Source organism: Xenia sp. Carnegie-2017, unplaced genomic scaffold (assembly GCF_021976095.1).
Source record: "Xenia sp. Carnegie-2017 unplaced genomic scaffold, XeniaSp_v1 HiC_scaffold_14, whole genome shotgun sequence".
NCBI classification, from domain to species: Eukaryota; Metazoa; Cnidaria; class Anthozoa; order Malacalcyonacea; family Xeniidae; genus Xenia; species Xenia sp. Carnegie-2017.
In genome coordinates this window covers 8,342,888-8,368,795 of record NW_025813447.1, presented here as the reverse complement: position 1 = coordinate 8,368,795, position 25,908 = coordinate 8,342,888, and the positions used below count along the sequence as shown (strand labels likewise).

The following is a 25,908-nucleotide window of genomic DNA, read 5'->3' as shown; positions in this document are numbered from 1 at the left end:
ATAACTTTCAATGAGTCCTGGGAATTTTAAAATCTTGACAAAGCTTGGTTTTTGAAATTGCATTGGCCCATCCCAACATCTTTCTTTCATAAATTTTTGATTTCTTCGTTAAGTTATCGTCACCGCTTATACGATTATTACATACTCAGGCCATATAAACGTGACATTAATACAAACGAATAGCTAAAAAGCTCATAATTGTTTTCAATTGTCAGATCAACGATAAATTGTTCATGAACGCTCTTTTATCCTTTTTTTTTTAGCAGAAGTTTGGATCTTTAGGAAATATCAAGTCGCACGCTTACCTAAGAAAAAGTTCAATGAAATGATTTATTTTGAATGCTTTAAAAATAGTTTCATTTTTTTAACTCATTCGTGTTTAAACTATAGTATTGTTTTCTCTAATCAAATCTTTTATTCGTTTTGATTCTGCCCACAAATTTTAGTCCTTTTAAAAAAGTCTGAACTGACAAAAATCATCTAGACGAACGTTTCAGCTTCTATCACGATACACCGTATCAATAACACAGATTTTAAAGACATGAAAGAAGCTCTCTATGGAGCTGAAACATATCAGATTTGGATAATAATTTCCTAAATATTTAGCAAGTAAAAAACATAAGAAACCTTCACGCATAAAATAAACCACAAATATCAGAGAAATAAGACTTATCCTAATTGAAAGCATTTTATTCATTGATTTAGCATATGAAGTATCTCGAGCATTATGATAAAATTGATCCTGCGCTTGAGATTGATTTCCTTTAAATTGATGATATCTATGAGTAAATATTATTTCTTCAGTTGCATCATAGAGCGGAACGTACATAAATTGTATGTGATGATTCTGCTTCTTTATTATACGTCTTAAAGTCTGGCAACCCCTGTACGTTGTTGATACAATGCATGCTCATCAGGGCTTTATTAACCTCATTGGAGGCATGGGGCCCACTTTATGGTGGGGGGCCTTATTTGGCTTAAACCTCAAGTTCTTCAGAAAATTGCCACGATAAATAGTTAATTCATTATAAGAAAGATCTCTCTAGGACGCAATTACCAAAATTCCGAATTTGGTAGAAATACTCAACCAAAATACTCAAGTGCATGTGATATTCCTAGTTTTTAGAGAAAACAAAAATAAAAGCTATCAAAATATACTCGAATAATAAAAACCTCTGAGGGTCTGAATTTTTTAATCAGACCAAGTGTCCAAAAAAGAAGGGCAAAGACATTTGGGCCTTTTCATAACAATACAATACAGTCATCTTTATCGCCATCATATCTAAAGTTCGTCTTCTGACAGTGTGCAAACATTACCCATTAATCGATTTTTGTACTGCAAACTCCTTAATGATAACAAATAGACCCAAGTCACGCATGACATCAGATTCTATGGTTATGATGGCTAAATTGGCCTGGTATTGAAGCATTGACGTGCTCAGTGACCATCACTACAAGATAAATTTGCAAGGCAATCGCGACGCTGAAAAGATTAGTCTGCTAGCATTTGGACATGATTAACCTGAGCAAGAAGACCTTGCAGCCAATGTCGTCTGGTTTGGCAAATGCAACATACTGACATAACTTACCCTCAAGGACGTTATCAAAACCATCACGTATTCAGGATAGGCAAGTACGAGTTTTTAGCGTGATTCCTTTGAGTTCTTCTGGGGACATCTCTGATAGGTGACCGAAAAAGTTAAAACGTGCTGAAATAACCTGGTAGGTTAACATTCATTAATGAAGGAAAGTGATAGATTTATCAACAACTGACAGGAAACTTTCCAAATTCCAAAAGTAAAAGTAAAAGTAAAAGTAAAAGAAATGATATGGATAAATTCTCCACACCTTTAAGAACCCAGTGGTCACATGGCCTTAGTCCCTGGAACTGTTCGTTGTGTAGAGCTAGTATTATTGTTAGCATGAGCTCCGTTTTCGTTGCTTGCATCATAAGTTTCGTTTATCAAAACTAAATCAAGAGTTCACAAGGTTTTAGTGACAACGCCAAAGTTTTCAACAGTTTGAACATCAACTATTTGTTTGCTATAGATTGTTAGTCCACAATAGATCAGAGCAGCTGTTGTCGCTCTAAATTTTTTAGTAATCTTTTTAAAAATTACATCATCAACGCTTTTCTTTGTTAAGTCAACGGACATTTCTAAGCTAATTTTTAAGATAAGTCAAGAAGCTGGCTTGATTTTCTGAAAAGTTCAAGGCTGGCATTACCGTGAATTAAAATTTGTCTAATTTCACTTCCAATTCCTTTCAGACGATGAATACGTCTGCTCTGATTCGTTACGCAATTTTACTGGCGGGTGGCCCCTTTTTGCTGCTTTGGGTAGGTGGCCCGGAGCCCAACCCTTAATCCGGCTCTGTATGGCTTCTCCGCTAAGGCCTGAGCTCTTTAGTTATTAATTTATTGTGCAATAAATCAAAAATGCAATATTTCTATGTTACTTTATTCAATTGAAATACATTTTCGATAAAAATAAATCTGTAAGTCGTAAATGTAAATACGCTTTCTTTATTGTTTGTGCTTCAAAATACCACAAAACTCACTCAATTTTAACTGACGTTTTCAAAATAGTTAAGGTATCGTTATTAATTCTCAATAATTTTTAACAGCATGTTTGAGGCTTGCACCTAATTTGCTTGCATGTAAATTGAGAAAATAATTACAGGAAAAGCATATTTCACAATCCTGTATTAAACAAATCGAAATTGTTCGTACACCTATCAATTTTATTTACATTATGTTAAGCGATTTTCTGAGAGAATGGAAATCACGACATTGTAACCAGTGTAACGGGGGATTTTACAGCCATTTAAAAAGCAACTGAGTAACTTGTTTTGTAGTTTTAAGTTTTAACCTACTTTAAATAGTTAATAAAGTTGCACCATGAATAATTCTTTATAGAACTCGATAAAGAACACATGACCTACTGTGTCTAGCTATTCCTTAATTTATTTGTATACAAATTATTACAAGTGTAAATGAAGTTATTAAATTAAGCAATGTTTATATCTACGAGTAAAATTACAACTACCAGCGTAACTAACCATATTTTTAAAAACATTACATCGTAAATGATGCTATAGACCAGGGGTCTCCAAACTTTACAGCCAGAGGGCCACATGAACTTTCATCCAGCTTGTTAAGGGTTAGCACTATTTTCCATCCAGCAAACCGCCCTTTACTTTACACAATCGTTAATAAATTAAAGATGGCGGCTAATGGGAAAGAACCAAAAGCTAAAAGGAAACCATGCATGCACTGGTGCTAGGTCGTTTTGAGATGGCGAGTAATTTTATATTTTTATAATACAGTTTTTAATATCAACATATGAAAATATTTACAGATAAATGTTGCAGTATAAATTTTCATGCAACCACCTTAAGTTATAAACTTATAATCCAGGCTGGAAAATATGTCGTTTTTCGACGATTGTGTAAAATATTATATAAAATATTATATTGTGTAAAATATTAGATTGTGTAAAATATTATATTGTGTAAAATATTATATTTCAAAGTAAAGGGCGGTTTGCTGGGTGGAAAATAGTGCTAACCCTTGTTAAGGGCCGACGAATCGTATACCGCTGGTCAAAGAGCGAATACTTTAATAAAACGAAGTACATGAAACAAGCTTCATTAGTTAAGAAAATATTTATTCAAAATTTAAAAGTTAAATTTCAACCAAGTGTAATATCATAACAAAATCACAATTAGTCTGTTCAGTTTTCTCAATGTGAGTGGTGAAATTGGCTTTCTTAATCTTAAGTGTCTCTGCGGGCCGAATTAAGAGGCCCAACGGGCCGCATCTGGCCCGCGGGCCGTAGTTTGGAGACCCTTGCTATAGACTGATATCAAGTGCTTTTCAGATGTTAAGTAACATAGGTTTTGTGTCTAAAATCTGCTTTAAAAAGTGTGAATATATTGTTCGTGCATGAAAGCCCAAAATATTATTGAATCAAGTTGAATTGTTCTGGCTCATTTCGTTAATTGCCTTTGCATATCTGCAAACATTTATTTAAATGCGTTATTTTCTCGCCCTGAGTTTGTCATTGTCTGCCTTCAATTGGTCATTGCTTGCAATAACTTGGTGAATTCTTGCCCTGAGTTGTTCATTGTCTGCCCTCAATTCGTTAATTTGCCTTTGCATATCTGCTAACATTTGCCTAAATTCGTTATTCTCTGCCCTCAAATGGTCATTGCTTGCAGTCAAATCGTCAATTCTTGCACTGAGATGGTTATTTTCGGTTCTCAAATTGTTCTCTCCTTGAACGATTTCTTTAAGCAATTCTGCAATCTTTGACGATTGCTCGTCTAACAATCCATTCATTTTCGGTATTTCAGGTAAAACCAAGTTATTCAATTCGGTTTTAAATTTGACATTAGAAACTTCTTTCCTGAGATTGCCCACATTGTCGACAAGACCATGTACGTGCGTTTCAATGTTTTCCATGTATCGATTGAATGACTAAACTTTATAGCTGTTTCCGTGTCTGTAAATAGTTGAAAATATTTATTAGCAATTCATGATAAGTCTTAACAATCTTAAAAAGTGTTATCCTTATTGTTTATGTAATTTCGTAGAAGCACTATTGCTAATACGCATTTAATATGTACGACTAGTTTTTTAAAATGGATATGCTTCGACATCTCATGATGTCATCTTTAGTATAAGTGAAATAATAAATTATCTTCGTTGTTGACATTTGGTAGTGGAAAGCAGAGAAACTATGGATAGACGCCGACTGAAAGACAATCTTTAAGAAACTTAGCATCTAGTTCTGCTTTCCTTTGTTTGGTTTAAAGCTTTTCAGACTTCCGCATTTCTTATAGGGAGACCTTTCCTTCGTATTTTTGTGCTATGTCGTAAATAATGTTTCCATAGAAGCACTATAGACATGTTTCGACATCTCATGATGCCATCTTCAGTATAAGTGAAATAATAAATTATGTTGGTTGTTAACATTTGACATAATACAAAACCCGATAGCACAAATTATCCTCGCGTTCGCTAACAAAACTCTCAAGCAATAAAATTAGCACCAGTTAAATGTGAAATTTCTAATCTATCATCTGGTCTTACTTTTTTTAAAACAGCTAAAGTATTTTGCGACATATTTGAGATTGAAGAACTCTTAAAAAATTCACAACAATTTTACATTCACAACACATTGTCACTAAAGCGTAGCAAAAGACGGGGCAATGACAAAGTTGACTTACTCATCCGATCATTATTATGATGAAAGGAAAATATCTAACCTTGTTTTTTTCCGTCCAACTTGTTCTTCTTTAATCTATCATTGGTACTAAGAGATAGGTTCCTTATATGCTGACGCCTGATCGTTATTATCTTTATTTTTTAATTTATTATGAAAGACATGTTTCGACATGTCATCTTCAGTATAAGTGAAATAATAAATAACACAACGTTATTGTATTATATAAAAGTAATATGATACAAACCTTATAAAAACCTTATACAAACCTTTTTATATAAATCTTGTGTTATTTATTATTTCACTTATACAGAAGATGGCAACATGACATGTCGAAACATGTGTATTTTAAAAAAACTTGTCGTGTATATTACATGCGCATTAGCAATAGGGCTTTTACAAAATTATAAAAATTTATTATGACATCATAAATTGATGTCACAATATTTTCAGAATAAATACAATACCACGTGTTATTTGTCACGTGGCTGGAATGAAAACAATTCCACCAGCTATAACTAACCTCATTTGGCTCGGTTATATTTGCATAACATGAAGCTTTGACCACAAAGATTAATTTTTGTAGTTCAAAGATTTGTCTTAAATTTTTAAAAAACACTTACTTTTTAATGTCAACCCATATTGAATTTAAAATTTCAAGATGAGTTGTCGGTTTCGTTATGCTGTTGTCATGAAATTGAAACAGGTCAAATCTGTCAAAGAACGTGACTGATTTATATCATAATCCTCTTTTAGTATTGTTTTTTTTTAAAAAAGACGATTATGCATCTGACATTGTGAGGCATTTTTAGTAATGGACCATCAAATATTCATTAAAAATAATTTATTTACCTCTTGAATGGTTACAAAAACAAATACAAGGATATGAAACCATGCTAACACGTTTTAAAAACGACTTTGGTGACAGTTGTGTTTACGTTGGTGATGTTTGGGTAACATATTAAGTCAAAAATTTTCATCAATGTGCCGAATATTACTTTTGGCTAACTGAGGATGACAGTTTCAGTTTTTTTGCTTATATGTTTGGTGTTTAAATGTGCATATATGGAAAGTGCAAAATTATGCTTGCAAAGTTTTTCTTTCACTCTTGTTATTTTTAAATTGTGACACATTTTATACTACATTCCTGGCAAATTAGAGAATTGTGAAATTAAAGACAGTGCAGTATATGTACAAAATGTTTTAAAGGAATGAGATCTTAAATATTTTAGCTTATCCATGCGTTCACTTACAAAACTTTCTAGCATCAGATAAATGCGAAAATTCTAATCTATTCGCCGGTATTACATGTTGTAGAATAGCTAAAGTATTTTGCGATATATTTAGGATTGAAGACTCTTCAGGTAATTCACTAAAATTTTACTCATTCACAATCGAACGTCGCTAAAGCGTAGCAAAAGACGGCGCAACAGCAAAGTTGACTTACTCATTCGATCATTCCTGTCATAAAAAGGTAAAAATCTAACCTTAATTAATTGCCGTCGACCTCTTTCTTCCCTTCTTCTTTTGACACACAATGAATGAAATAAGAAAACACAATGGTTTCTCTACTAAGGCCTGAGCTTTAAATAATAATTTATTATGACATCAGAGACTGATGTCACAGTATCTTCCTACTAAATACCATACCACGTTTTATTTGTCACGTGGCTAAACTGAAATTTCGTTTTTGTAATTCGTAGATTTGTCCTAAATCCTTAAAAAATAGACCCGCAATGCGTACATTTGGATAAGTGTAAAATAGAAAAGAATAGAGGATTCTACTGTTGGGCCTTACATGTTTTTGCTCCTAAGGTAAGACCAGAAGTCCACTTGGAAGAAAAAAATTATTAGAGTTTATTAACAACAGTAATAAAAAAGAAATTCGGTGATTCACAAGAAGTTGTTAAAACGAAAATACTGCACATCAGCTATATCTCAGCAATAACATAATTCATGTAAGCAATGTCCTATTTTTGTATGTTGTGTGTAAGATACCCAATAAAAAGGAAAAGAAATTAAGCACATCGCATATCACGAATGAGCTTGATGCGCAAATATAAAACAAAAATGAAATAAACACTGGGAAACTGAAATATGTATCTTCCATTAAAAAGACCCAGTGAACATTTTTTTCGACGTAAAATGACATCAATGATACATGTAAAAAATGTATTTATAAAAAAGATATGCATAATACTGAAAATATTCAAATAAAATGTTTTTATTTATTTTTTAGCATTTCTCGTTTTGTTGTAGTTTGTCAGATCAACCTCGATTCTTGCCGATTACGATTTTCCACGTAGATATCTCGCGAGGTATGAGCTATACATGGTACAATGCAAAGAAATTTTCAAAAAAACAACAAAAAATAAAATTTTTGACGGAACTCCCGTTACCAAAAGTAAAAATAAACATCGATCACCAAGAAAATATGCACTATTTCAGGGAGGAGTAGACAAATTTCAGACGTATGTTGGCTTCATCCAATCACAGGGCATTCTTAATGGAGTTATGATTCCAATACATTTATAATTCAGAGGTTTCGAGAAATCGATTTTGCTGATCCAGAATGCATTGCGCTTTCACAATATGGCGACTGCAAGATGTGATAAAATATAATTCTTCGACAATTTAAACAGTGAAGCTATACTTTTAAAAACAATACAAGGATGTTAAATACATACGCACAAAACTCAAAGCTACGCTACAACATAATGCTTGGGGCGATGTATATTTTTAATTCCTGTACGAAAGCAAGAAATATCATCGATATTCTGACTTTGCTGTTTACAAATTTTTACAGCTTCTTTTGCTGTAAGAGAGATTATAGCACTGTAATTTGGCATTTGGGAGCATTTAGCTTTCATACTTTTGCTAATAGTACTTGTAACACTACTTTCTTGATGATATTTAATGAAACTGCTTAATGTTTCTCAAATGTTTGATCAATTAAATGGCCGCAGTGGTCCTATCCAAACACTTTGGAATGTTGCTCGAATTAAGAAATCGCAAAAATCACTCGCCGTCGGCTCATTTTTGAATAGCACGCTTAATACTTGCATTAAATTTCCCTCCGTGTAGTTTGATAGAATAAATACAAAAAAATGCTTGTTTCACATGTTTTCAAATAAAATTTTTTCGTACACTTATCCGATATAATTCTATTTCCTGAAGAGATTTTGTAAGACAAAGAAAACCACGGCATTGTGACAGAGAATTTTATAGCCATTTCAAAAGCAACTGCGTAAATTTTTTGTATTTTGAAGTTTTCAACCAACTATAACTAATAAAGTTGCAACGTGAAGAGTTCTTTATAGAACTCAATGAAGAACATACACGAAATACAGTCAAATCAAGTTATTTTTCTGCTTCATTTCGTGCATTTCCCTTCTTAAGCTGCCGATTTCTGTTTGCATACTGCTAAACTTTTGATCGATCCCTTTCATTAATTCGACTATCGTTAATAATTGACCGTCCAATAATCCATTCATTTTTGGTATATCAGATAAAACCAAGTTATTCGACTCGGTCTTAGTTTTAACGTTAGCGACTTCTTTCTTGAGATCGACGCAACTGATGCAAGAGAAAGTCCGTGAGTTGCAATGTTTTCCATTCCAATTTAATGACTGTACTTTAGCGCTTACCTCTTTCTGTGTCTACAAATAGTTAAAAATGCTTACAATTAACATGATTAGTCTTAAAGATCTTAAAAATATCAAAAATTGCGCAAACAACCATTTAGTTATGATCTAGATAGCTACTGATCAGGAAAACGTCTTTTGTTCTAAGTTTGTTCTTCAAAACATGTAAAAGCCTAAGTACAGTTGAAGAAATTTGATACGTTTGTTTCTGCGACGACTCTGATTATCATATCTGTCTAATATCAACATGTCATATAAATTTTTATTTGTTTTAACAATACTAGTTTCCAAGATAATGAATCCTTAAGTTCTGTTTTTTATTGGTTGCATGTAGGCATACCCACGATGTTGTATGCTGCTGTAAAGCAAACGCATTCCAAATGACTGCATTCAAAGATTTAACAGGCGTTAATCGCAATTGGAGCAGAATATAGTCCTATCAAAATGTTGTTAAGATAGTAGCAACAAAACTACACGACCCATTGGTGTGAATTTTCATGCATGGTTTCATCTGCCTTTTTTAGGAGTAAAAATTTCTCCTGTTATTATAAAATTTCATTTCAACAAAACAGACGAGTAAGAACTCTATAAGAGAATGCAAACTACGGAATATTGAGGTTTGCTTGATATTGACTTTGTATCATAAGATATACATGTATAAATTCACTGAATGTGCTTGTTATTTCATATTTTTACAACAATAAGGTCATCATTCATAGAGGCTCATTAGTCATTACATCATTTCACGTTTTCTATTTACTTCACCATCTTTTACATTCTTTTAGGAAAATCAACAACAATCAAGAACAAGTACATGCTTAAAGCTCAAAGTAACTTATCAGATGATTGGACTTTGACGTTTACCACCTATATCTAACAATTCTGTTATACATGATACCAAACTAGACAAAATTTAGAATTATAAACCATTATCTTAGTAAAAACAGGCCCCATTCGTTTCGTGTGCACAAAAAGATGTTTGTCTTAAATTCGAGAAAGAATTCCTATTGTAGAACAAAAGGAAAAAATTCAATAAGGTTATATTAAACAAAGCTTAATAAAAAACAATTTATTCATGAAAAGTCGCCATTCTGTTTGTTTGTTGATATTTTTATATACGGCGCTGCTTAGTTAGCTTTCACGAAAAACTTTACATAAACTTGGCTCCATTCTTAATTTGTTTTTAAGTATGACAAGCAGACCTTAAAAGTTAAACATGCATTAACACAACAATTTTCACACATCTAGCAACCTATATTTGCGTACACTTTGCGAAAAAGGGGTACCTACAAGAATTCTTAATTTAGTTGAATATATATTGTCTATTATCTTATATATGATCTCAAATACGTTAACTATACAAGTACAAGTTTATTAGAAATACAACACTGAAAGAAAAAAGACATGTGCTCAATTTTAGGGAAACAAAACTGGCAGTATTTGGTACAGTTTTCTCTGTTTTTGTTAACATTTGCAAAAATTAACTCTAGAAATCTCGCTGAAAATTAACCAAATCCATACTTGCGCTAAAGTATTTGCATATGTTGCATGAAAAAATACTAGTCTAGCTGCTAAAAATTAACTATTGATTAACTAATTTTCCTTGAATTTAATACTAACAATCACTGTTGGCAACTTCGGCAGTTTACAAGTGAATTTCATCATAACATTGCCGAGGACAGAAAAAATAAATTCAAAATAAAATTTTCGATGGCACGAATTGAGCGTAAGTCGTATCACAGCAACTGCCAATACTTTGTTGCTAAGCAATAAGATATAAGCAAATGTAACTTGCGTAATATAAAATAGACAAGAAAACATTTTGAAATAATGATTTGTAAAAGTGTTGATTGAAAAAAAATGGTTGGTTTTATATTGTGGAACTGAGAACAACTTGTAAGGCAAACTTTGTTTGTGCAAATTTTGTTGTCCTCTACCTCAGGAAGAGCTGAGCTTACTAAACCAACGCGTTCTCTTTCATTTTTACCCAAATTGTACTTTAATTATTACAAGTGAAAATGTTTTCACGACGAATGGTTTTTGATAACAAGTCTGAAAATAAAGTGAAATGTTTAATTTTCTGGGATTTTTTTCAGGAGGGAATTTTTGATTGAAAAGACAAAAAAATACGATACAAGAAAAGCTTCCCTTGAGCTCTCTGAAATGCCATAGAAACGGCTTTTCTAGCTACTACTACCATAAAACACTTCCTCAACTTATGCAGAGTATAAATCTTGTACGTAGTAGCGATAAAATTAGTTACATAAAAATTCAAACGTAGCTACATAAGTGTACAAAAAGTACATGCAGTATAGCTTTAGCTGTCATCAAGGGATAAACGTTTTTATAAATACGTCATAAAAATAATTTCATTACGTTTGTCTGTGTTTCGTTCCTACGGACGCTCAAATGATAGAGTTATTTGCTAACTGGGTCTTTTTGTGCGTGTATGGAAAATTTAATTGTAGCTATTTCCCAATTCCCGATTGGCAGCGAAAAGACAGGTAACACAGGTAAAAATTATCTCTCGCGGTGGCAAAAGAGTCCAGTAGTTATTTTCAATTTAAAATTTTTCAATTTAAATTATTTTCGATTTCTGCTCTCGTGAAGTCAAAATTGCTCGTGCACTTTATCAAACTTTTCTGGTCAATTTAAAAGATTTTCAAGACCAGCATTTTATCTGTTTGTAAAAACCAGCATTCGTAAACTACTTTATTCCTCAAACATTACGTCATCTTATATATTGCGTAGATTCATACACAATGTTTCATTTAATTCTGAGAACACAATATATTGGGGTGGAACCATGAAATTTGACCAATATTATAAGTAACATTTTTAAAAAATCTATATTCTTTAAATTATATAATAAGAGACATTTAATTTTTCTTGAAATGTTTGTCATTCAAAACGCTGCAAAAGGCAACTGACATTAAGTTAAAAGCGTTTTCCTTTGTTAAATTAGTGTATACAACAAATAACGAAAATATAAAGTAAGAAGAGTAAGTCATCTCTAAGAAAATCAACTTTTGAAAACATTAATAATTTAAAAGAAACGAGGCATGCAGTGAAAGCTGGTTTTCGCCGTACAGGGGTTGATGGCAGAAGGGATAGTCTGAAGATTGAAAAGTTGAGCAAATTTTCAACGTTGTTCGGGTCATTGTGTTATGGGGAAACCGGAAAATTTTTACTGCACCTCTGAAGTGCTAACCACTGTACACCTTTGCGTCCGGTGACGACGAAAAGCACTACCGGAGTGAGTTTTACTCATCGTGCAGAAACAAATGACTCAAATATTGCGTTTAGATGCGAAGACATAAACGCAGAACAAAAAAACAAGAATACTTTTGAAAAATTAATGAGTTTATAAACTTAACGAATAAATTATCATTACGAGCTTTCAGTGATTCGTCTAGCAATTCTACAGCAACGCCCTTTATGTCAGGCAAAATAGTCCTTTACCCCACCCCCTAAAGTTTATATCCAAGTTTCGGCTCGGACTGCCACTTTAAGATATCTTTGCATAATGTAAACTTATATGTTTTTAGAAATCATGAGGCATATAGCACTCTAAACAGCCAAAAGTAACGATGATTTCTAAAATAACTGTAGTTTTTGTATAATTAAAAATGCATGTGCATCTGTCATGACAAAATAAGCCAAAGGAAATGCTTATCTTAACAACAAATCTTCGGTGTGTGATAAGCATGTTTTGGTTTTTACATTTACATTTACAATTCTTTAATTTCCAATCAAAGTATTTTCTGGTCTTTCTTGAATTATAATATTGTCAAAGAAAATTGTTAGTTTTTCACAAAAATTGAATTTAATAAAAACCGTAAATATATGATGATGACATTGCAAAACGCAAACGGCAGCAGACAAAAATCAGGCTTAAACTGGGAGCTTTCATACAAAGGAAAACAGCGAGACAAAGTTTTGAATTGTAAAATAGTGAATTGCAGCTTACTTTAGCTATAAACTTAAAGTGATGTGTTTTGATATAGAATATACTTAGAGCTAGAACAGAGGCCTCAATGACATTTTTTTACATCTTAATTGGACGCTATACATAAAGCTCTCTCTTATATTCCCACAGAAATTTCACACGAATGAAACGACGGTAATTGTTTTCGGCAAAAATTCTCTTGTAAAAAAAGTTCTGGAAATTGTAAACAACAACGAAATAGTTAATTATTTTCAATTCTTTTTTAAACACTACAACAAAGATTAACACATTCAAAGTTTAAACATTTGTTAATCGCAATTGGAACAGAATATAGTCCTATCAAAAATGCCATTAAGATAGAAACAACAAATCTACACACCCCTTTGATGTAAAAACAGTGATACAGTGTCGCAATTATGTCAAAGTTGCATGTATTCTGTTTATACCAAAGAAAACATGCATTCCATTTTTAATTGACGTTGTGAAGGACGTAAAATTTATTTTTTACAAAACCTTTGAAAGATTTATTGCTGAAGACATAAGATTTAGCCAAAAATTGTTATAAAGATTTATGAATAAGCGCTCAATGGTTAAATGTGAAATTTTAAACACACATCAATTGAACTATACGTACCTATTTTGTACTTCACTAGTATAAAAATACACAATATTATTTAATACAAAGCATTTACCTGTTATCTGTAACTAGTCGATGTCGCTGACACCAGTACTAAAATGACAGCTGTACTACTTTGAAAGTTTTTATCACGAGTATTGTCATGAATAATAAATGTAATAAATGAGCTGTAATTCACTGAAAGTGCTTGTTATTTATATTTCTACAAGCATTACTTCATCATATAGAGGCTCATTCCACATTTTCTATTCACTTTACTATCTTTTACATTCATTTAGGAAAATCAACATGAACCAAGAACAAGTACATGCTTAAAGCTCAATGTAACTTATCAAATTATTGGAATTTGACCTTTGATGCGACTAGTTATGTAAATATATGAAAGAATTTATTATCTATCTATATTCACGTTTAAATGATAATGAGAGAAATTTGGATTGTTGCTCTTAGCATTTTTTGACGTTCTCACCATGCACCTATATCTTACAATTCTGTTGTACGTGTTGTCAAACTAGACAAAATTTAGATTTATATAAGCCATTATCTCAGTGAAAACAATGCCCCATTAGTTTTGTGTGCGCAAAAATATGTTTGTCTTAAATTTGAGAAAGAATTCCTTTTGTAACACAAGAAGGACAAGATTCAATAAGGCTATAAAGCTGCATAAAGAAACAAGTTGCTCATTGAAAAAGACGACAATTTTTTTAAATTGTTGACATTTCTCATTTAATTTTCATGAGCAACTTTACAAAAATTTTGTGCCATTCTTCAAGATTTTTTTCAAGCTATGACATACAGACTTTAAACGTTCGACCTACACTATACCGAAAATATTACACAGCTTAGATCTATGTTGTAGTACACTCTGTCAATATGGGAGGTCTCTTACATTACCTGAAATAAGAAATTGAACACGTATAGGCAAGTAGTTTAAGAATTCTTAATTTAAATGAATATTGTCCAGCATTATGAATTCAAAAATGTGAGCTCTAGCATCGATCGATAGGATGAACAAGTACAAGTTTAATTTAAGTATAACGCTGGAAAAAAAACCATTTCTCAATTTAGCAAAACTTACGTCATTTAGCTACTCTGTTTTTACTGATGCTTGACATTTCTTATAATTGTTTGCGTATGTTGTTTAAAAAAACAATGGGAAGAACTAACCAATTTCATATTATCCATTTCTTCGAATCTAAACTTCCCTTAGGCTTCTTCAGACATTATCTGATTCTCTTTCTAAGAAATATATAAACAGGATACATCTACGTTCATTACATAAATAACCAGTCTAATAGAAGAGAGTTTAAAATAGGCTACAGCCTTATTTTCTAATCAGCGTTTTATACCAATTCCACTTCGTGTTATCTGATACAAAGTTAATCACAACTGTATTAACAAAATTACCAATTCATCTTTCCTCTAATCAATAGCAACTGTGTGCAGGGAGCTTGAGCTAGGATAGAGCAAAATTTAAAAAAATTTCTTGGCATTTTCATCAGTTTATTACTATTTGTTGAATTGTGTAAAAACTCTTTAGTCAAGTCAAGGTTTATAAGCTTGTATAAGCAAAACGTCTAGGTTATTAGAGTCCTGAGAAGTAGCTACTGTTTGTGTTGATGTTGACTTCTCAAGACTCAGTTAACCTGCGTGATCCACATTTAAAAACATTTAACGATACTCCTGTATTAAAGAATTCACTCAACATTTATACGTTCCTTAAATTATCTCAATATGGACATTTTCACTGCAATTTTGATTTAAGTGACTTGTGTTGACGTGGTAAATATTTTAGCTTATCCATGCGTTCGCTTACAAAACTTTTTAGCATCGGATAAATGCGAAACTTCTAATCTATTCGCCGGTATTACATGTTGTAGAGCAGCAAACACAGAAGTTCTGTAACAAATTCTTTTACAACAAGGATGGAAAAGATTGTTTTCCTCTCTTAAGATCGCAACCAGACCGATTTCGCAAAGTATATACTGATCGTTTACACTTTAACCCTTTTATCCTATACTTACATTTTTGAAGCACGTTTTCCCGTCAACTTCTAAGAAAAAAGTGAGCTAATAACACATTTATGTAATTTACCAGAATTTTTATACATGTTTATTATTCCTCATTTAAGTTGATAAACTAAGCGATGCTTCGTTGATAAACTAAGCGTATTCTTTGGGAATGGTTGCTTTCCACATATTCCCAGTGCAGTTGCTCGCTGAACAATCGATTTCAAGGTCAACATGCAGTGAATTCAAAAAACGTAAAATTAATTCATTTGACGATTGTATATTTGCAATGAAAATTTCAGGGTGTATAAAAATACCTTTAGAAATCATATTATTATCAAAATTTTAAAGCCAAATCACAAATGCTGGTTTCGCTGGTCCGTAAACATGCAAATTCGAATCAATTTCCTACAAGGCATGTTTTAAAAATGTTCCAGTCATGTCAAATCTTCATATGCTAAAAAACTTGTGTATATGTACGAGTATGACAGCATGTAAATATGAAATAATAAATATCTAGGTTTAATTTCTAAAGATCTTATTTTTATTCACTCTGTATTATATGAGATTCCTCAAAGTACTACATCAAAGTGCTGACTATATTTATTTAAATAAATTTTATATGGCTCTTCTAGGAACTTTAAGTGAAAAGCTTAGTGAGAATAAGCTCAATCATGAAGTATATAAATGAAGGACAATTCATTTATTAATTCTTCATAATTAATGAATCGGCTCCATAGAATTTCTCGCAAAACGGAGAGTTTTAAAATTTAAGAAAGGCAATTTCTTTGATTGTTTCTTTGATTGAATGCAGCAATAACTTTCACTGAGTCCTAGTAATTTTAAAATCTTGACAAAGCTTGGTTTTGGAAATTATATTGGCCCATCCCAACATCTTTCTTTCATAAATTTTTGATTTCTTCAGTATGTTATCGTCATCGTTTATATGATTATTACATACTCAGACCCTATAAACGTGACATTTATACAAACGAGTAGCTAAAAAGCTCATAATTGTTTGCAATAGACCTTTTCAAGGTTATCGCAGCCATATTCCAGGGGGAGCAAAAACATTGGGCCAAGCGCGCGGTCACGCATGCAGGGGCGGATCCAGCTTCTGGGCTGACCGTGGCCCTGTGACGTAGCAAGCGCCTTCGGCGCGAGGCAACGCTAGGGGGATCTGGGGGCAACGCTAGGGGGGTCTATAATCTCATCTAAAAAAATTCTAATATCGCCATTTTCTTAATTCTGTTCGGATAGAAAAATGAAAATTTTACTTACACAGAATTGTTGCCGCAGGAGTGAGAGAAAGATGAAGCATGTTATTTTTGCAGTGAATAACCAAAAGACAGTTCACTACAAAAATATAATTCCCCATCATTGTTGCCCCATCAAATGGTCTTTTTCGAAAAGCAGCAAGGATGCTTTTGCTAACAGCCATAAAGATGGCAAGACTAATAAAAGCAATGTTCAAAGGTGGTCTTCTTCCAACAGCAGCAAAGATGTTTATCCAACAATCGTTATGCTGGGACTCGATGACAGGATGGGTAGAATAGTATTTTGCATTTTCAAACATTTCAACACTAGTTAGGAATCTCAAGTAAATAGAGAGAGTCTCATTCCCAACTAATGCAATAGAACATGCATTGAACAGACAATTCCATTGGCTAAAGTACTAAAAGAAAATTAGTATTTAAGTATCAATGGCTGCTTTGTTACACCAAGCTATACCTGGAAACAAATTTGCTAGACTGACTCTGACATTAGAATAAATAAGGGTAACCAATACAGTTAAAGATAGACTAATAATATTGAAATTGAGAAAGTTATTTTGTTTTTGTGTTAATTTGGTAACATCATGATAAAGTCAAAGTCACAGGCAGGTAGTCTAAGATTTGAAACTAGTCTAGGCATGTCGAACAGGATTCAGACGACTTATTGATTCCATCTACTATAGCATCAATATTCTATATAACCCGTGAAAGAAAGTAACAGTTATTCAAAATGATATGTTAGTTTCTTTAATCAGGGAATAACATAAAATGCCAGGAATACAAGGATAATACATTATTGATTGGGTTAAATTTTAAAAAGGACTAGCTTTGACTAATATTGAAGTAAAACATTTTTTTTAACAGACAGTAACAATTAAAATTATTTAGGCCGTACATTAGACAGACTGAGTATGCAAAATAATGACAGCTTTAGACATATATTTTACATGATACACGAAATATGAATAGCTGAAAATTAACGGATTGATCATATATTTCAGGCCAAGATGTCAAACGTAAATAAAAATATAAATTAATACCCCAATACATGTAAATTCTTACCTAACAGGGACATTGGGGCCTGACCTTTCAATTTGGCTTTCAGGGAACTGCATTTTTGAAAATAAACAAGTTCGTAGCATAATATCGCCAGTAGAATTTATGCGACGAAGCCTTTCCTCGTTGATTATTTTAACACAGTGTTGTCTCAAGTTAGACAATTCACCAGAAATAATTTCGCAAGCGTTCTCTTTCTGAAAGGTTTGGACGAGCTTTTCAAGAACATCGATCTTTTTAGAAGTTTCCATTGATCCTAATCGCTGAGTAGAACTAGAAGTAGCGTTTTTTCAAGTCGACAAGAACCGAGCTATTGCATATGACCATTGAGTTCTATAAGGTCTTTTAGAGCTCAATGCATATGACTTGTATTTATTGCGCAATCAAAATACATTCACCGTGGCTCACCGTGGCGCACATGACCAAAACGTTCCCTGTGATTGGCTTGCAACGCTGCACCGTGGCTGAAGGTTACTATATTTAGCAACTATTGCGAAATTTTCTGAACGCTGACCGTGGCTCTTCATTCTGAGATTGCAGGTTCGAATTTACGAACATATTCCGAGCATATTCATGGCGTATTCGGCAAGATTCGAGACGCTTTCGGTGATTTTACAGTTCAGAGTTTAACTGGATGATAATACTATTTTAACAAGACGTTTAATTTGAAGTTTTTGTTCTGTTAACACAAATTTTTGACAAAAAAATTACAAAATTCATTCAATTTTTGCCTTTGATCGAATTTTGCTGTATTTGAGCAAAATTTTTAATCATGAAAAAGTCAACCATGGAAAAACTTAAGTGGCAGAATTCTGACCGTGGCTCAAGCCACTTTCGCCATGGCCTAGATCCGCCCCTGCGCATGCCGTCCATATAAATTACTAATAAATGCGCAAAAATTACCCTTATACATATTGGCCATTTCTTTCAAATGTGTTTCTCAAACTCGTCCATTTTCATAGTCTAATTATTATTTGCAATTTTTTATACATGTGAGTCCAATTTTGTGGTAATCAAAAAGCGGAAAGTTAAAGAAAACATTTGTTTTCTTTGAACAACTTGACCGTCTTTTGAGCGATGTTCTTGAGTTCGCAACACACGCACATGTCTACAGCAAAGTCAGCAAGTATCACGAGGAACTATTCTACGGCAAACTCTTGTTAGTATTTCCAATTATTTGTAAAGTGACATTGCTATTTTTATTATTATGTATGGCGACTAAAGTGCCAGGAAAAGAAACAGCCAAGTATTCAATTACACACTTAAAACTGTTAGTCGATGGCAGGCCGGTGTGAAACCTTACATCATACTCTCTCTCGCCAACTGTTCAAATTCCAAAGAGACAGGGAGTAAAGATGCCTCAGATTTTGCTGGATTTCCATCAAAACTTGAATCAGAATCCTCGGTGCCAGAGGATTGATGAGGACGCTTTGATGTCGTCCATGTTTCTCCTTTACGTTTAAGCGGACTCATCGATTGCTCGTACTCTGATAGCGAAATAAAAACCGAAGGATAATCCGTTCCGCAGTTATTTGGGGCTCTTCTTCCTAAGGGAAAATAAGTTGAGCAAACGAAAGTACCTTGTGCACCAGGCTTTGGTTTAAAGTCATCGGCTCTGCTGTTTTCAATTTGCTTTTGCCAAATTCAGCAAGTGCTTGATCTTTGGGCCACTTATGAAAAACTAACTTTTCTACGTGAGACCTCTTAACTTGATAATCAGGATAGCGTTTATCATTATCGCAATATCCAACTGCACAACGCGCATTTTTTACCATTTCGGCTATGACTGCTCACGGCTACTCAGTTAGTTTAGGTCTTAGTTCGTTTGACTTGACTTATGAGTTCCGCACATTTATGAACTCAAGAACATCGCTCAAACGACGGTCAAGTTGTTCAAAGAAAACAAATGTTTTCTTTAACTTTCCGCTTTTTGATTAACACAAAATTGGACTCACATGTATAAAAAATCGCAAATAATAATTCGACTATTAAAATGGACGAGTTTGAGAAATATTTTTGAAAGAAATGGCCAATATGTATAAGGGTAATTTTTGCGCATTTATTAGTAATTTATGTGGACGCCATGCGTGACCACGCGCTCGGCCCAATGTTTTTGCACCCTCTGCAATATGGCTGCGATAACCTTGAAAAGGTCTTTTCTAAGGTCAACGATAAATAGTTCATGCATGCTCTTTTATCCTTTGTTTTTTTTAGCGGAAGTTTGAATCTTCAGGAAATATCAAGTCACACGTTTACCTAAGAAAACGTCCAATGAAAGGAATTATTTTGAATACTTTAAAAATAGTTGAAAGACTATTATAAATACTTTAAGAATACATGAAAGAAGCCCTGCATGGGGCAGTGTAATAAGTCTAGTATTTAATGCCGGGCTTAGATAAACACAGGTTCTTATATACATTACACATGCATATTAAATAAGGAATTACCTACGTCATTACAGTATATAAATATAATTAGGCATGCAATGTCACATCTCTTTTTCTTCGGTTTTTTAAATAATTTCACACTATAAATGTTTTTTCAACTTATTTTTATCTAATAAGAATATCTATTAGGTTTTTTGATTAGACGTCCATACCGAGTTCTTATATTACTGTTGTTAGTACTTTCATTACGATTTTTATAAGATCTATTGTTCTCACTATAAGACTTATCTGTATCTTGACTTCTCGATTCTTCATTAATCTTTAATAAATGATTTCTATTCCTTCTATAGTAGGTACCATCAGACGTGACCAAATAAGATCTTGGCTCAAGTAACGATTTTTCCACGATTCCTTTCTTTTGGAAGCCTTTTTCTGTTTTTTTTATACGTACCTTATCTCCTTCTTTTAATGGTGGAAGTGTTTTTGCATTTCGATCATAAAACTCTTTTTGTTTCTTGGGATACATTTCCAATTTTTCTTGAACATTAACAGGGTTTAATGGTTGAAATTCAAGTAACTTCTCTGATATTGGTAGTAATGTCCTAGTTCTTCGTCCCATTAGTCGTTGAGCTGGACTGCCAACAATTTCATCTCTAGGTGTATTTCTATAATTAAGGAGTCCTAAATAAGGATCGGTGTTATCATATTTTGCTTTCTTTATGATTGCTTTTGCTGTCTGTACAGCACGTTCTGACATGCCGTTACTTTTTGGATATCCTGGTGAACTTGTTGTATGTTTAAATCCATACTGTAACGAGAATGCACGAAATTCTTTACTCCTGAATTGTGGACCATTATCTGTTATAAGATCTTCGAAAATTCCATATCTCGCAATTTGAGATTTCATCTTTGTGATAACTGTCTTTGATGTTGTATTTAACAAGTAATCAATTTCAAAGAATCCACTGTAGTAATCTACCATAAGAAGATAGCTTCTACCATTCAATTCGAACAGGTCTGCTCCAACTTTACTCCACGGTCGATGTGGTACAGTATGTGATTGTAGAGGCTCCTTTTGTTGATGACTCTTATGGGCATTGCAGATTTCACACTTTCTAACTTCTGCTTCTATTTCTAAGCTCATCTTTGGCCAATATAAACACTCTCGAGCCCTACGTTTGCATGATTCAGATCCAAAATGTCCTTGATGTATAGCTTTCAGCATATCAGTTCTTAATGACTCAGGAATGATTACTCGATCTCCTTTAAACAGTAGGTCATCTTGTACTGAAAGAGTCTCTTTAAAGTCCCAGTAATTTAAAACATCCAAATCAACTTTACTGCGTAGATCTGGCCATTCATTTTCTACGTACTGCCGTAGCTTTTTTATTGCTTTATCTTTCTTTGTCTCTTCCTTTAATTGGTTCATTTTCTCTTCACTTACTGGCAAGACAACATTTATCTCAAAATCTTCTAAGTGATCATCTGATTCTTCTTGGATATACGCTCGACTTAATTGATCCGCAAGATAAAGTTCTGCTCCTTTCTTAAACGAGACTTTCAAACTGTACTTTTGAAGTTTCAGCAACATTTTCTGGAGTCTCAATGGAGATTGATGAAGGGGCTTCTTGAAAATCTGCTCTAAGGGCTTATGATCTGTTTCAACATTGACATCTCTGCCATAGATGTAATCATGGAATTTTTCACATCCAAATACAATTGCAAGTAATACTTTTTCAATTTGTGCATATTTCTTTTGGCATTCAGTTAAAGCTCTCGATGCATAAGCAACTGGTTTGCCATTTTGAAGACAAACTGCTCCTAAACCTGACATACTTGCATCTACGGACAATGTCACATCTTTTGATACATCGTAGAATTGCAATACAGGATGCTCTCCACAGGATTTCTTGATTCTGTCATACACTATTTGATGTTGATCTAACCAGCACCAATCATTTTCCTTCTTTAACATATTTCTGAGGGGACTTGCCATTTCTGAAAGATAAGGAATAAACTTGGCCAAATATTGAACCATTCCAAGAAATCTTTGAAGATCTTTCTTATCTTTAGGAATTGGCATGTTTAATATTGCTTTAATCTTTTTAGGATCGGATTGAAGACCATCTGACGTTATTTTGTGTCCCATGTAATCTACATTTGTTACTTTAACTTTTGTTTTTTCTTTCTTTAATTTGAGATTGATTTCACGAGCTCTATTCAGCACATTGATAATTCTTTCATCATGCTCTTTCTCTGTAGATTCCCCATACTAAGATATCATCAATTATAATTTCACAACCGTCTATTCTGTCAAACAGCTGGTGCATAGCTTTTTGGAACACTTCAGGTGCTGAGGATATACCAAATGGGAGACGATTGAATTTGTATCTGCCAAAAGGCGTATTGAATGTTGTAAGATAACTGGAATCTTCATCTAGAGGTATCTGCCAAAATCCAGAGGCTGCATCGAATACGGAAAATTTTAGCTCCAGGTAGTCTTGATACGACTTCTTCTATTGTTAAGAGAGGGTAATGTTCTCGCTGAATGGCTTCATTAAGATGTCTAGGATCAATACATATTCGTAACTTGTTTGGTTTTCCACTGTTACCATTGACGAAACCCATTCCGTAGGTTTTCTACAGGATCGATGACACCCATCTGTTGCATTCGTTCTAACTCTTCTTTAATTTTCGTTCTCATAGCTACTGGAACGCGTCGAGGAGGATGAATTGTAGGTTTTACATTTGGATTGACACTGATATGATGTTTAATGAGTAAACATCCTAGTTTGCCATCGAAGAGATCTGCATATTCATTGAGAATATCGTCGCTAGTGAAAATAGGTTTGACATCTTTAATTCTTTTCACCATACCCAAACGCTCGCAATCAGGTAAACCAAGAATAGGCTTTACATCGTGTGTCGCTATGTAGAAGATTGTATCGTTTGTCTTTGTAAGAACACGTCATCACTGCTTGTCCCAAGGTTTGAACTGAATCTCCACTATACGACATTAGCTTTGTATTTGTTTTGGTAACTTGTTGCTCGGCTTCTTTGACTTTATCGAACAATTTTTTTAGAAAGCACATTACATTTTGCGCCTGTATCCACCTTCACGTTCACCAAATGTCTGCCAAACTTGAGTTCAGAATACCACTCGTCTTTGCTTTTTTCTACAGCATCAATATTCATTCGATAGTCGACTTTCGAGCTTGTGCGTTGTTGCGTAGGTGTGATTGCATTAACAGCACCAATAAACAATTCTTCATCACTAACTTCATTAACTGTTCTTTGTGACTTTTGTATAGACGTTAGACACACCCGAGCAAAGTGGTTTTTCTTATGACATTTGTGGCAAATTTTTCCAAAAGCTGGGCATTGCTTTGGAAGATGTTTTCCTCCACAGTTTCTGCAATTGTTCTTTAATACGAATCTTTGTCCTCGATGTTTATCTTCTTTTGTTTGACGTAAGTTTGTGTAACTTCCTCTTGAGGTTTTCGAATTCTTCCTAGCCTTCAGTTCATCGACATCTTGATAATTAGTAAGATCTTTTACTTGTTGTTCCGACAATTCGTTTGCACTGCATATGTTTAGAGCCTTGTCTAAAGTTAAACTTGTTTCGCGAAGGAGAATCTCTCTGACTGCATCACTGTTAATCCCACACACAATACGATCTTTAATAAGTTCGTTCTCGAGGTCACCAAACTCGCACTTTCGAGCAATGTTTTTCAAATCTGTAACAAAGGAACTAATCGACTCTGACGGACTTTGCTTCCTTGTATGAAATAAATGTCTTTCGAATGTTAAATTCTTAAGCGGCATACAAATTTCTTCAAATTTCTTCACTAGAATTTCTGGATCGTCTTTGTCTTCCTCTTCGTTGTAGGTAAAAGAATTATATCTTTCAACCGCATCTTCGCCAGCTAGATTTAAGAGGATGCATGACTTTTCTTTCTTTGATTTCCGACTATGTCCTGCAGCAACAATGTATATTTCATAGTTCTGTTTGAAGCGACGCCAATTCTCAGCAACGTTGCCTTCAAACGAGAGTCGTGTTGGCCTAGAAAATCCTTCTGCCATTCGATAAGAACAAACTTTTCCTAATCGCTACCACCATGTAATAAGTCTTGTATTTAATGCCGGGCTTAGATAAACACAGGTTCTTATATACATTACACATGCATATTAAATAAGGAATTACCTACGTCATTACAGTATATAAATATAATTAGGCATGCAATGTCACAGGCAGAAACATATCAGATTTGGAATATAATTCCAAAAATGTTTAGCAAATAAAAAACATACGAAACCGTGAAACAAAAGAAACCACAAATATCAGAGAAATAATTGAATGCATTTTAATCATTGATTTAGCATATGAAGTATCTTGAGTATTATGATAAAATCGATCCGGCTCTTGAGATTGATTTCCTTTAATTTGATGATATCTACGAGTAAATACTATTTCTTCCGTTGCGTCACCGAGCGGAACTACGTCAAAAATTGTATGTGATTCTGCTTTTCTAATATACGTCTTAAAGTCTAGCAACCCCTGTACGTTGTTGATACAGTGCATGCTCATCAGGGCTTTATTAACTTCACTGAAGGCATGGGGCCCACTTTATGGTGGGGGGCCTTTTTTGGTTTAAACTTCATGTTGCTTAGAAAATTGCCACATTAATAGTTGATTCATTATAAGAAAGAACACTCCTAGACGTATTTCCCAAAATTCAGAATTTGGTAGAAAAACTCAGCCAAAATACTCGAGTGCATGTGATATTCCTAGTTCTCAGAGAAAAGCAAAAATAATAGCTATCAAAAAAATACTACAATAATAAACACCTCTTTGGGTCTGAAATCAGCCCACGTGTACAAAAAAGAAGGGCAAAAATATTTGGGCCTTTTTATAACAATACAATACAATCATCTTTATCGCCATCATCTCTAAAGTTCATCTTCTGACAGTGTGCAAACATTACACATTAACCTTTTTTGATTTTTGTACTGCAAACTCCTTAATGATAACAGATAGATCCAAATCACAAATGACGTCAGATTCTATGGTCATGATCGCTAAATTGGCCTGGTATTGAACTATTGACGTGCCCAGTGACCATCACTACAAGATAAATTTTCAAGGCAATCTCGACGTTGGAAAAAGTAGTCTGCTAGCATTTGGACGGGATAAATCTGAGCAAGAAGAACTTGCAACCAATGTCGTCTGGTTTGTCATGTTCGAAGAACTTGGCATATGCAACATACTGACATAACTCGCCTTCAAGGAAGTTATCAAAATCATCACGGATTCACAATAGGCAAGTACGAGTTTTCAGCGTGATTCCTTTGAATTCTTCTGGGGACATCTCTGATATGTGACCGAAAATGTTAAAACGTGCTGAAATAACCTGGTAGGCTAACATGCATTAATCAAGGAGAGTGACAGATTTATCAACAACTGACAGTAAACTTTCCAAATTCCAAAAGTAATAGTAAAAGTAAAAGAAACGATATGGATAAATTTTCCACACCTTTAAGAGCCTGGTGGTCACATGGCCATAGTCCCTAGAACTGTTCGTTGTTTAGAGCTAGTATTATTGTTAGCATTAGCTCCGTTTTCGTCGCTTGTATCATAAGTTACACTTATCAAAACTAAATCAAGAGTTGACTAAGTTTTAGTGACAACGCCAAAGTTTTCAACAGTTTGAACATTGTTAACAT

The 25,908-nt window shown here is 33.5% G+C and overlaps 1 long non-coding RNA gene across 1 annotated transcript; it reads right to left on the bottom strand.

Annotated features, from left to right (window-relative positions):
- Positions 1–8,459: 8,459 nt before the first annotated feature.
- On the bottom strand, positions 8,460–13,543 carry LOC124434757. The gene is made up of 2 exons (XR_006944879.1): positions 13,514–13,543; positions 8,460–8,887 (listed from the first exon to the last, which is right to left on the bottom strand). It is a non-coding gene; the product is annotated as an uncharacterized LOC124434757 (long non-coding RNA).
- Positions 13,544–25,908: the final 12,365 nt, after the last annotated feature.